This window comes from Schistocerca piceifrons, chromosome 9, assembly GCF_021461385.2.
Source record: "Schistocerca piceifrons isolate TAMUIC-IGC-003096 chromosome 9, iqSchPice1.1, whole genome shotgun sequence".
Lineage (NCBI taxonomy): Eukaryota > Metazoa > Arthropoda > Insecta > Orthoptera > Acrididae > Schistocerca > Schistocerca piceifrons.
The window spans coordinates 114,004,167-114,018,531 of record NC_060146.1 but is presented as its reverse complement, the minus strand read 5'-3'; the positions used below and the strand labels follow the sequence as shown (position 1 = coordinate 114,018,531).

The window sequence follows — 14,365 nt, the reverse complement described above, 5'->3', positions numbered from 1 at the left end:
GTTTTCGGTCAAATTTCAACAGTATCACAACAAACTTTGCTGCTACATGTTTCGTGTCCAAAAACTAAAAAAAAAAAAAAAAAAAAATTCCTTGACACAAGCCAGAGGATACACCCACATCATCAGCAACATCTCTGATGATGAATTGGGGATTTTCCAGTACCATTTTCTTTACTTCTTTCACACTGTCTTGGTAACTGGTGCTACGGCATCCAGGGTGGCCACCATCTTTACGTCTCCTTGACCCTCTATAACATATTTATACCCTTAGGAAACCCTTTTGTTACTCATACCCATTTTTCAAGGAGAATTTAATGTAAATTCTTTGATCCATTTTCTTTTGAAACTAAGAGTTTGTCAAGCACCTGACAACATGTATAACCTTTCCAATTGTCAACAACTAATTAAATATTCAAAACAACTGAAAATGCAAGCATACAATAGGAACATGTGTACCAACAAGACAAAAAATATTGAAAAGCCTGTAAAATTAAAAAATTCTCATTACTTTCTTATCACACCTTGTACAAGTCTCTCAATAGCCAGAGATAAAAAACATGCACAAATGACTTAAATTTGGTAGGCTAATCAGTTCTATTTAGCAGCATTACTATCTGTTTTACTTCATAAATGAGTTAATATGGTCTGTGCTGTAATTATTAGATTTGAAAGCAAGTTTTAAAATATTGTTAATAACTGTTTGCTTCACATAAATCAGTTTTTCATATTACAGTGCTTTGGAAGTTACTTATGGAACCAATAGTTTTATAAGCTCACCAATTGTTTATAGATCCTGTGGGTCTGCACGGTCTGTGAGTGAGAGGAGACAGCTACTGTTGGGGCACTGGGTGTAATCCTGAAACATGAGTCAGTTTAAAACTTCAATAGAATTTTTGTTTTCCAAATGTTGACATTATAATGTGATTTAGCATAAGAATGTGACTGTTTCCCTTTTCTATATGAAACTACTCTAAGGAGTTCACAAAAATAAAGTAGTCTGTATTTTGGTTAGAAGCTACACTGAAGTGCCAAAGGAACTGATATAGGTATGCATATTCAAATACAGAGATATGTAAACTGGCAGAAGACAGTGCTGCAGTCGGCAATGCCTATATAAGACAACAAGTGTCTGACACAATTGTTAGATCGGTTACTGCTGCTACAATGGCAGGTTATCAAGATTTAAGTGAGTTTGAATGTGGTGTTATAGTCAGCGCACAAGCGATGGGACACAGCATCTCTGAGGTAGTGAAGAAGTGGGGATTTCCCTGTACAACCATTTCACAAATGTACCATGAACATCAGAAATCAGGTAAAACATCAAATCTTTGACATAACTGCAGCCGGAACAAGATTATGCAAGAATGGGACCAACGATGACTGCTGAGGATCAGTCAACATGACAGAAGTGCAACACTTCTGCAAATTGCTGCATATTTCACTGCTGGGCCATCAACAAGTGTCAGCACCTGAATCATTCAACGAAACATCATTGATACGGGCTTTCAGAGCCGTAGGCCCACTCGTGTACCATTGATGACTGCATGACACAAAGCTTTACGCCTCGCCTGGGCCTGCCAGCACCGACACTGGACTATTGATGACTGAAAACATGTCGCCTGGTTGAAGAGGCTCATTTCAAATTGTATTGAGTGAATGGATGTGTACGGGTATGGAGACAACCTCATGAATCCATGGACCTTACAAGTCAGCAGGGAACTGTTCAAGCTGGGTGGAGGCTCTGTAATGATGTGGGGCATGTGCAGTTGGAGTGATATGGGACTCCTGATATGTCTAGATACATCTCTGACAGGTGGCACGTGCATAAGCATCCTGTCTGATCACCTGCATCCAATCATGTCCATTGTGCATTCCGACAGACTTGGGCAATTCCGGCAGGAAAATGTGACACCCCACACGTCCAGAATTGCTACAGAGTAGCTCCAGGAACACCCTTCTGAGTTTAAACACTTCTGCTGGCCACCAAACTCCCCAGACATGAACATTATTGAGCATATCTGGGAAGTCTTGCAACATGCTGTTCAGAAGAGATCTCCACCCTCTTGTACTCTTAACAGATTTGTGGACAGCCCTGCAGGATTTATGGTGTCAATTCCCTCCAGCACTTGAGACATTAGTCAAGTCCATGCCACATCATGATGCAGCACCTCTTTGTGCTCGCAGGTGCCCTGCACCATATTAGGCAGGTGTACCCGTCTCTTTGGCTCTTCAGTGTAGATATCACTATAGTTCAACACATACCCATAACCCATTTTGCTGTTTCTGTACCAGTATGCAAACTAGCTGGGCAGGCTTAACTTATTTCACTTCTGCTTACTGTATTTTTTCATGGAGGGTTCAGTGACTGTTTGCAAATGATGTCATCCTGATTGGAGTACTAACTGAATTCAAAAGGGTATCAAAAATAATTAGTTATGGTGTGGTTAAAGGAATCCCACTTAGCACTGGTCTTAATTCATTTATGGAAACCACAGTAAATGTAATAAGGATAATCTAGAACAGTTTCTAATCCAAACATGGATCCCATGTTTGACTAAAGGTTTACTTTCTTTATTTAAGCCAGACTGTTATCAAAATGACAGATCAGGTGTAAAGGGTACAACTCACCAAATAGTAGGAGGGAGGGAGGGGGGGGGGGGGGAGAGAGAGAGAGAGAGAGAGAGAGAGAGAGAGAGAGAGAGAGAGAGAGAGAGAATACTCTAGCTCATTAAAGGATATGTCTGAAAGCTAGTTCAGTTTTGTCGATGACTCAATGGTCCTATTATCCGGTGAATTGTCTCCTTTACTCATAAATTATTTATATTCTGCTAGCACTTACTTCACTGAAATACCAAATAAGAATGTGACATCTTCTGCACTGATAAATTACAGTTTAATGCAGACTTTCAGTCTTTCTCTCTTTTCATCGAAAACTGCCTTCAGACAGGTAGTAATGGCTTTGGGAATTTATTTGTTTTTCTGACTTTGTAGTATACTAAAGACACTTTATGGTAGAAAATAAAAATTATTGATCTATATCTACATCTACACACCTACCAAGCAAACGATTGTGAAGTGCAATGCAAATACCACATATTACGATTTTTTTACCATTCCAATCACGTAAGGAGCACAGGAAGAATGAGTGCTTAAATTACTCTGTACATGATGTAATTAGTCTAATTTTCTTTTCACGTTTCTTACTGGATTTATATGTAAGGAGCTGAAAACAAATATCTATATTTTTCAATTCATGTTGGTTCTTGAAATTTTGTGAGGAGGCTCTGGTGGGATAGTTTGCGTCTGTCTTCAAGAGTCTCCCAACTCAAGTTGCTTAGCATTTGTGTGACACTCAGCCATCAGTCAGACAAATCCATGACTGTCCTCCCCTTTGAAGACTGACTGCATTTCCCAGTACACTGACGATGAACTGAAGTGTCATCTATTTAATGTACGACTGTGCCTATGTCATTCCATTTATATCTCTAAAAAATGTTACACGCAAGATTTTTAAGAATATTCCAATGTGACTGACATTCTGGTCATTGGATAGTACTTCTTTGTTTTGTGAAGTGCACAATTTTACATTTCTGAACATCTAAATCAAGTAACCAATTGTAGTATCCCTTTGAACACTTAGCCAGATCTGACTAAATATTTGCACATCTTTTTATGGACAGTATGTCATCGTTAGCACCTGTGGTCTAGGGGTGGCATCCTTGATTTTAATCACATGTGTACTCTGCTTCAGATCTGAACCCTGCCACTGCTTAAATTTTGATTTTAAAAAAATCATCAGTAATGGTAGCTGAAGATTTCCGGCATAATAAGTTATCTTAGTTCTGCCAAGTATCTTGACAAAGGGGGCAGAGGAGAAGACAGGTTCAGGGGACACTTGAGGTGGGAAACTGCCCCTAGGGAGCAACAGTGATCAATGGCCTGAGGATGCAGGAGACAATGTAAACCACTACATTAAAGTCACATAATATGTATCCACAGGAGATGTGGCCTGTAACTGAAAAGTGTCAATATGATCTCTCCATTGGCAAGAGATCCTGGAATAGTCACCTATTCGCATCTCTGGGAGGGGACTGCCAAGAAGAAGGTGACCATGAGAAGAAGATTGAATAACCAATGAAAGGATAACATTCTATAAGTCAGGGTGCAGAATGTCAGAAGTTTGAATATAATAGGGAAGCTAGAATATCTGAAAAGGCAATTGCTAAGACTCACTCTATAAATTGTGGGAGTCAGGGAAATGAAATGGAAAGAAGACAAGGATTTATCATCAGATGAGTAATAGGCTAATATCAACTGCAGCAAAAAACAGTATAATGGTAGCAGGGTTCGTTATGAATAGGAAGGGAGGGCAGAGATTGAGTTACTGCAAACAGTTCCATGATAGGGTTGTTCTCATCAGAATCAACGGCAAACCAACACCGACAATGATAGCAAAGGTATACATGCTGAAGTTGGAAGCAGAAGATGAAGAGACAGAGAAAATATATGAGGATGTTGAATGGGTAATTAAGTTCATTAAGAAATATGGAAATCTAACAGTCACGGGGGACTGGAAAACGGTTGTAGTGGGAGGTGTAGATGGTAAGGTTACTGGACAACATGGGTGTGGTACTAGGAAAGAGAAAGGAAAAAGACTAATTGAACTCTGCAATAAACTTCAGCTAGTAAAAGTGAATAATCCGTTCAAGAATCACAAGAGGAGGAGGTATTCTTGGCAAAGGCCAGGAGACATGGGAAGATTTCAGGTAGATTACGTCATTGTCAGGAAGAGATTCTGAAATCAGATACTGGATTGTAAGGCATACCCAGTAGCAGATATAGACTCAGATCACAATTTTGTAGTGATGAAGAGCAGGCTGAAGTTTAATAGACTAGTCAGGAAGAATCAATGCACAAAAAAGTGGGACATGAAAGTACTAAGGAATGAAAAGATACACTTGAACTTCTCCATGGCTATGCATACTGCCTCAAGGAATAGCTCAGTACACAGTTCAGTTGAAGAGGAATGAACATCTCAAAAGAGGGCAATCACAGAAGCTGGGGAGATAAACATAGGTACAAAGAAGGTAACTGTGAAGAAACCATGGGTAACAGAAGAAATACTTCACCATATAGTGCAGACGTTGAGTTGCAGGTAGGCACAACAAAAAGACTGTCAAGCAAGTAAACTTTCAGCCAAAAAGGCCTTCTTCCAATTTAGATAACATACACAAAAGCACTCACACAAATGTAACTCACACACACATGAGCACAGTGTCTGGTTACCGAAGCTAGGTTGTGAGCAGCTGCATATGATGGGAGAAGCAATTTGGGTGGCGGGAGTAAGGAGGAGGCTGGAACAGGGAGGGGGGGGGGGGGAGAGCAGAATAGGGGTGCGGGAAGGTGTAGTGCTCCTTCTGGAAGCGTACAGGGACAGGGATGAGATGGAGAGATGGAGACAGGGTATGGCAGCTAGGTGCAGTTGGGAGGTTAGATGGAGGCAGGGGAAGAGGGGGGGGGGGGGGGGGGAGTGGTGGCAGTGGAACAGAAGAGAAGTAAAAATAAAAATACTGTGGGTGAATTAGTGGAATAGAGGGCTGTTTAGTGCTGAAGTGGGAAGAGAGAAGGGGATAGGTGGGTGTAGAACAGTGACTAATGAAGATTGAGTCCAGGAGGGTTATGGGAATGTATGATATATTGTAGATAGATTTCCCACCTGTGCAATTCAGAAAAGTTGGTATTGGTAGGAAGGATCCAGATGGCACAGGCTGTGAAGCAGTCATTGAAATGAAGAATGTTGTGTTGCACAGCATGCTCAGCAGCAGGGTGGTACAGCTATTTCTTGGCCACAGGTTGTTGATGGGCAGTCATGTGGATAGAATGCATGTTAGTTGTCATGCCCACGTAGAATGAAGCACAGTGTTTGCAGCCTAGCTTGTAGAGCACGTGATTTGTTTTACAGATATCCCTGCCTTTGATGGGATAGATGATGCCTGTGACCGGAGTTGAGTAGGTGGTGGTGGGAAAATGTATGGGGCAGGTCTTCCACCTAGGTCTATTACAGGGATATGAAACACGAGACAAAAGGTTGGTAGCAGGGGTCGAGTAGGAACAGACGAGGATATTGGGTAGGTTTGTTGGGTGGCAGAATACTGCTGTGGGAGAGGTGGGAAGGAAAGTGAAGCAGACTTTCCTCATTTCAGGGCATGACGAGAGGTAGTTGAGACCCTGGCACAGAATGTGATTCAGTTGCTCTAGTCATGGTTGGTACTGAGCCATGAAGAAAATGCTCCTTTGTGGCCAGACTATGGAACTTTGGGGGCTGGTGGGTGACTGGAGAGATAAGGCACGCAAAATCTGTTTCTGTACAAGGTTGGGTAATTTCAGTCTGTGACGACCTCAGTGAGACCCTGGTATGTTTTGAGAGGGACTGCTTGTCACTACAGACATAGTCATCATGGGTGGCTACGTTTTATGGAAGGTATTTCTTGATATAGATTGGGTGGCAGCTGTCAAAGGGCAGGAGTTGCTAGTGGTGGATAAGTTCGATATGAATGGAGGTACTGATGTAATCGTCTTTGAATTGGAGGTCAACATCAAGGGTGGTGGCTTGTTTGGTCGAGCAGGACCAGGTGAAGCAAATGGGGGAGAAGGTGTGCCTGTCTGCAACTCAACATCTCCAGTATGTGGTGAGTAGCAATCCATCCTTTTCACAATATTTCCCGTATTCAATCCTGAATTTTCAAATACAAATTTTGTTTGATACCCCGTATAACTGTATTTTGTTGTTAAACATTGATGTGCTACCAGATCAAAAGCTTTTTGGAAGGCAAGAAATATTGCACTTACTTCGATCCATGGTGTTCAAGAAGTCATCTGACAGAAGCACTAGTAATATTTGTAATACCTGCTGAGTATGTGCAGGCTGATAAACTACAATGGACGGACAAAATAAAGCTAACCAAAGAACTTCTATGGTATTAATTAAATTTCATATATACAAAAAATGCTAGCAATAAGATTAAGCCCCTCAAGGCAATTAAATACACAAAAATAATGATGTGGCATCAAACTGGTATTACAGTATAACAATGTGGCACCTAAGAGTTTGCATAGGGGAAAAAAAAGCAATGTGATAAACATAGATTAAACAGGAAGATAAACTTTTACAGGGACTGAAATCAAAGCCTGCAACATCTGAAACTAACAAGTAACCTGCTCCCTCCCTTCCCCCTCAACATTAATAAACCCCAAATCTACTGTAGAGAGTACATAAAGGGTTGCACTTACTTAGCAACACATTTATTCTACATCTACTTCTTTATCTAGACTCTGCAAACGTCTGTGAGGTGCTTGGCAGAGGGTACATCCTATTGTACCAGTCATTAGAGTTTCTTCCTTATCCATTCAAACATGAAGTGCAGGAAGAATGATCATTTGAATGCCTCTGTGTCTGCAATAATTATTCTAATCTTATCCTCACAATCCATAAGTGAGCGATACATGGTGGGGTCATAGCATATTCCATGAGTAATCATTTACAGCTGGTTCTTGAAACTTTGTTATAGACTTTCTCAGGATAGCTTACACCTATCTTCAAGACTCTTCCAGTTCAGTTCCTTCAGTACCTCTGTGACAGTCTCACAGAGATTAAATAAACCTGTAACCATTTGCATTGCTCGTCTCTGTATACATTCAATATCCCCTGTTAGTCCTATCTAGTATGGGTCCCACACAATTAAGCAATATTCTAGAACCAATCATATTCCAACAGTGACTCATTGATATTATAGTCATAGGATGCTAGGTTTCTTCATTTTGTGAAGTGTACAATTTTGCATTTCTGAACATTTAGAGCAAGTTGCCAAGCTCTGCACCACTTTGAAATCTTATCAAGATCTCACTGAATATATATGCAGCTTCTTTCAGACAGTACTTCATTATAGATAACTGTATTATCTGCAAAAAGCCTGATTCTACTATTAATATTGTCTACAAGTTCTTTAATGTACAACATAAACAGCAAGTGTCCCAACACACTCCCCTGGGGCACACACAAGGCTACTTCTATATCTGAAGATGACTCTCCATCCAAGATAACATGCTGTGTCCTCCCTATTCATGTGTCAGATTCTCTGTCTGTTGTTTCCAATTACTAAGTAACTTTTTCATGGTTTGTAAAATCTATCTCACTTCTGTTTATTTACCTCTCTTACAATTTTTGGTTCTCATCATGTAGGATACTGTTTCTGAGAAATCAGATTCACTATCACATGTTGGAAACATAAGCATTCATTCATCCATTTACGCATCCTGTTCTGCAAACCTCATCGTGAAGGAAAGTCTTCAGGGATGTGGACAGAGTCAAGTTGTACACTAACAGGCAGCAGCAGCCACTGCAGGATACTTCTCTACAGTCTACTAACAGCACCGAGCAAGATGGTGCAGTGGTTAGCACATTGGATTCGCATTTTGGAGGATGACAGTTCAAATCCACTTTTGGCCAACCTGATTTAGGTTTTCTGTGATTTCCCCAAATCACTTCAGGAAAATGTCAGGATGGTTCCCTTGAAAGGGCATGGTTGATTTTGTTCTCCATCCTTCCCTAATCTGATGGGACTGATGACCTCAATGATTGGTCCCCTACCCCCAAACCAACCAATCAACCAACTTCTGTACAGTCTACTAACAACAAATTTTGATTAACAGTAATCTACTCACACTGCATTTATGGTAAGAATGTAGACTCTCATGGCAGTAACATTAATAAAATGTTCTTGGGCTTTCAGCTACATCACATGGTAAAAATGTTGATACTATAAGTGATATCCCAGCTGGCAGCTAGAGTACATACAGGTACACCAGCAGCACATCAGCAGTCATTTCATTTGGCAATGGCCCAGGATTATTTGTTCAAAATCTCATGTCATTTAATCACTAGACAAGGCTAGAAGCTCAATATACAGGTTTAAGGCCAGAACTTGCTCATAACAGCTATGCCCTGCACAGAACCCTGCTTGGTAGGAAGGGACAGCCTTATTGGTATGTTTGTAAATTCTGTTAAAGATCAGCCTTTCTAATAAGTTACAGCAGACTCTTAGCAGTGCTATAGGGCAATGGCTTGTTCGGCCATCCTGCGGTTTTCCTCAATTTGGAATGGCAAGTATTTCGGAAATCTTTAACAGGCTATAAACTTGGCCAGTGTTCAAAATATTTATGTAGGACTGTTGCAACCAGTTTCTAGCACATTATCCCAGGTGGTTTATGAAAGCTGGGAATGTCCCATCAAGTGAAGCAGCCATTCTCACTTGAAGTCTTGTATAGCCTTTTCTAGTCCAGTCTCTAACAATGGAATAGAGAGATTAGCATCTTCTTTGGTTTGAGTATTTAATTCACTTATTTGTCACTTTAGCTCTTCTTTAACATAGTGTCCTTAGTGTCCAATATCTTTAGCCTGAGACTTGGTAGGTGTGCTGCTGTTTTGTTCCTATTGCTCGCTCTGTAGTCCTCAACATGAGAGAAGCAATACCTAGTACAGAATTCATTTGTGTAGACTTGTAACCATTTTGCTTGCACGACTATTGGCTGTGAACTGTTTCGTCTATAGACAGCCATTTTCTCTGATCACTGTAGACAGTTGTCATTAATTTTGAACCATCAGCTTTAAATATTGTAATCCAAATATCATACACAGGTGTATAGTGAATGGCATGTGATGATAACTGCATTGTGGTCAAAGCTGTTTTAACGGCAACCTAAGGATGAAGACTCTGGTAATGTCTGGGTCCAAACAAGCCCTTTCATAATGTGATAGACAATTTTTTTGTCCCTGTCCTTACTAAAGAGTAATTTGGGGGGGGGGGGTGGTTAGAAGTTTAACATCAATGTACTGATACGATTACTGCAATTATTGCAGTAATGAAAACACTAGGATGAAAACAAAAAATCAGAAATCTGCATCCAAACTTTCACTCCATGGCAGGAGTATGGTTGTATGGCATGATGGGATGAGAGATGGGGAATATAATTGTGACAACAAGTGGCACAATGTGTGTTAATATGGTAATGGTAAAAAACACAAACTTGAGGGAGGGGTGGGGCGTGTGTGTGTGTGTGTGTGTGTGTGTGTGTGTGTGTGTGTGTGTGTGTGAGAGAGAGAGAGAGAGAGAGAGAGAGAGAGAGAGCAGGGGGGGGGGCACTAAAAATACAAGATAATTAAGAAGTAATGGACATTTCTAGGCCTTAAATTCACACAATTGCTATCCAATGTTTATCTGTAAATGAGTGGCTGACTGTCCTCATTTTTTGCTTGATGCTAAAATCTTAATTATAGTTCACAAAACCCTCATGAACAATGGACTTCGTGAAGCTGGGGTGGCTTGCATGCATCACTGATACAAATAAGCTGTACTTTAGGTGCAACCACATTGGAGGGGTATCTGTGCAGAGGGCGGTCTAATCTGTGGTCCCTCAAGAGGAGCAGCAGCATTTTCAGTAGTTGCTGGAGCAACAGTCTGTATAATTGATTGCTCTGGCCTTGTGACACTAGACAACATTGTTTTTCTGTGTTGGTACTGTGAACAGCTGAAAGCAAGGGCAAACTACAGGTATTGTATTTCGAAATGATATGCAGCTCCACTGTATGGCTTAATGATAACGACATCCTCTTTGGTAAAACAGTCTCCAATTCACAGCTCTCGGATCCATCAAGAAAGACAAATATGGAAGTATACAGGTTAGAACATGGAATAGTAGATTCCTTAATGTGTAGGTAGGTGCAAGAAATGAGAAATGAATTGTTTGAAGTTAGATACACTGAGAATTAGTGAAGTGCGATAGCATAAAAAACAAGACTTCTAGTCAATTGAGACAGGTTTGTAAATACAAAATCAAATAGGTGTAATGCACAAGATGGTCTAATAATGAACAAGAAAACTGGAATCCAGATGAGCTACTATGAATAGCATAGTGAAAAATTACAGTAGCCAACATATACATAAAGCCAACACTCGCTGTAGTATAATGTAACTGGATAGATAAAAAAAATCTATTTACGCAGCGGCAACAGGAGAACACACACATAAAAGAATGTTATACTTGTGCAAGCTTTTGGAGCCAATGGCTCCTTCTTATGGCAGAAGGGTTGAATGAGAAGGAAGAGGGGTGAAGGGAAAGGACTGGACAACCTTATGAAAAGGGGTGGATTTTGAAACAGTCACGCAGAACTGCACGTCAGGGGAGACTTATTGGATGGGATGAGAAGGAAAGACTGATTGTTGGAGACTTCAATGGACAAGATTTGAAAACCTGAGAGCATAAAGGAGAAAGACAGGATTAATATGCAAGACAGAAATTACCGCTAAAACATCGTGCACGAGATTATAAGAGTGAAAAGCAAAGTGCATTGTACATAACAGAGGTGGGAGGGAGACGCTGAAAAATAGGCAGGTCAGAAAATGAAAGATGTAGAAAATTACAATAGAGTGAAGAACGGAGCAGTTACTGTGAAGAAATGCTGAGATGGAAGAAATCAACGTAAACTAAGGCCAGATGGGTGGCAAGAACCAAAGGTATGTTGTGGTGCTAGCCCCCACCTGTGGAGTTCTGAGAAACTGGTGTCTGGGGAAAGAATCTTGATGGCACATGTGGTGAAACAGGCACTGAGGTCGTGACTGTCATGTTGTAGAGCACAGTCTGCAACAGGATATTATACCCTCTGCCTATGCGATTCATCCTAACTGATAACTTGGTGGTAGTCATACTGATGTAAAAGGCTGAGCAGTGTTTACACCTGGTATATGACATGTCATTTCACAGGTGTCTTTCTGTTTGATAGATTATGTTTTGCCAGTTACAGGGCTCGTATAGGTGATTGGAGGAGTCACTGGCTCTGAAAGCTTGCATAATTATAATCTTCTTTTATGTGTGTGTTCTCCTGCCACCACTTGATGAGTAGAGTTGTTTACCTATCCAATTACATTATACTGTCAAAAATTGATTATTTTCATTGCAACTCTCTCTACAGTAGTACAAGATTATGTGCCTGTTAGCTCCAAATATGAAGAAATTGAAAAGAAGTCTGACAAGATAAAATAAATTATTCAGATTGTTAATTGAGAAAATAATTTAATTATGTATAGTCCATTATAGTTCAGGCATGCAGCCATGCAAATAAAATTTCTTCCACTGAATTTAATTATGGCGGGGGACTGGAATTTGATAGTGGAGAAAATGAGAGAATGAAAAATCTCAGGACAATACTGATTACAAAGTAATGAAAGGGACAGCCATCTAGTAGCATTTTGTACAAAGCAAAATTGAACTATTGCATCTGATTTAAGAAACATGAAAGGCACATGTGAAATAGTCCTGGAGACACCGCAACATTTCAGATAGGCGATATTATTGCATCCCCCGGGTAGTCAATTCCTCCGCACACCAGGCAGGCTGTGCAGTCAGTCACCCTGCCGGTAGAACATGAGTAAATTGCTCTCATAAACACCAAGATACTTTCCTCTTATGGCCTGGGCTGTTACCTCGGTGTTACATGTCACCTCCATAGCGTCTGGGGGCACCAACCCCACCTACGAGCAGCGTTCCTGTTGGCAGGGCACTAATTTGCTACGCCAAGTCACGTGCCCTCATACTGCCACGCAGATACCCATCTGCGCCCGACTATTTGGGCCACTGCCAGACCGTGCCAAGTCAGTTATGCCCTGCACCTCAAGTTGGCAGTACTAGCAGCTCTGTCCGGCCATGTGAGCAATTCATTCTCAAGTGTTACAAGTCGACAATGCCGGCAGCTTTGTCTCAGCACTCCACAGGGGCAGAGTCCAGTGCATCTTGGTAAGCACTGGCTGTAAGTCAGCCATCACATGCTGGCAGCAGCGGCCCACTAACATCCCAGGACTTCATGCCACCACCGGCCAAGGCTCTGAGGTTTGTCGTGTGGCACGTCACAGATGTCACAAGGGAGGCATTTCTGTTGTATTTAGTTGTGTGGGTATTCATCCAAAGACATCATAACTGAGTTTTGGTTTTGTTAATGAACAGTTACTCTTATAAAGTGTCTTTGATCATTCCTCAGTATGAGCAATTTGTGAATGGCGATGAGATCAAAAGCCTTTTCAGTGTTATTCTATATCTGCCAGTCTTCATTGGCAAGACATCTGTCTCTCCCGTGTGGGACACGTGTATCTGACCTCATTTTCTCTCCCCTCATCTACCATACGTCAGTGATGATGAGTGTATGTGCACATGTATTAAAGTATGTTGTTTCTGTTGTCTTCTCTCCTCCCACCTGTCATACTTCAATGGCAATAAAGTAACAGTGCAGTCTGTCATTATTGTCTCTCAAAGGTTTGTATTTCAGCATTCTTTCTTTGTCTGGTTTTAGAGTTTTTTTTGTGTATTGGATTGTTTGCCAGAGCAGCTTATGTTTTGATGTTGTTCAAAGTGTGCTAGTTAGTGTTGCTGAGACAGTACTTTTTTTTCCGCCTGTCCTGTTCCCCCAGTCAGAGTGCAATGTTCTTCACATTCATGATTCTTCCACCTGGGAACATTTTAATGTCAGATGCAGTCCTTTCTGCATAGTTCACATAATTACCATATGTACCAGTGTGAATTCTGATGCCCGGTGCTGGTCTACATTGTTTTCATTTTTGAAGAGTTAAAGTTTCTCAATTGCTGGAGGTGTTCTCACATACGGTTTATGATTTCAAGTGTATCATAATGTCTGGCTCATTGTCAGAGCTGTTAGTATCTCAAGTTGTTCACTGGCAGGACCAGCAAACTCAGAAGTTGTTAAAGAGTGTAATTCAGCTTACTCAGGTTTTGGCTACTACAGCCACATCTTGTCACACTACTCCCACATCTACACTATCTTTTAGAGTGTTTGACAGGCAGAAAGAAGACTGATACCGGTACTGTCAACAACTGGAGTTGCATTTCACGGCTTACGGCATCAAAGTTATGCAACGTAATGCTCATTTTCTTGCCAGCACAGGTACATGAATTGTTTGTATTTGTTGTCAGTTTTTCCCTGATTCACACATGGAGAACTAGACTACGATTTATTGGTGGAATGGTTAAATGTACATTTTCGTCGTGTCAGTCACCTCCGGGTGAGCAATATGCGTGCCACATCCTTATGTAATGTTGGTCAGTCTTTTTCATAATGTTCAAGTGAGCTTGTTCAAAAACAGAGTCCAAACAGGGCATCAATAAGTCATGTGCATGGCAAGCTGGGCCCCTTCAGTCAGGTTGTTAAGAATGTTGATGTTGTGCCATGTGGCACTCCATGTATAGTTCTCAGAGTTCTATGGCAGCACTACCACTACTCTCGACCCAACCCACAACTGTGATG

The 14,365-nt window shown here is 41.0% G+C and overlaps 1 protein-coding gene across 1 annotated transcript in view; it reads right to left on the bottom strand.

Moving 5' to 3' along the window:
- The window catches only part of LOC124716914, a 381,964-nt gene that overhangs the window by 276,756 nt on the left and 90,843 nt on the right, over positions 1-14,365 (bottom strand). The window contains exon 4 of the mRNA XM_047243483.1: positions 778-856. The gene's annotated coding sequence lies outside the window, so the exon portion shown is untranslated. The remainder of the gene's footprint in view (positions 1-777; positions 857-14,365) is intronic.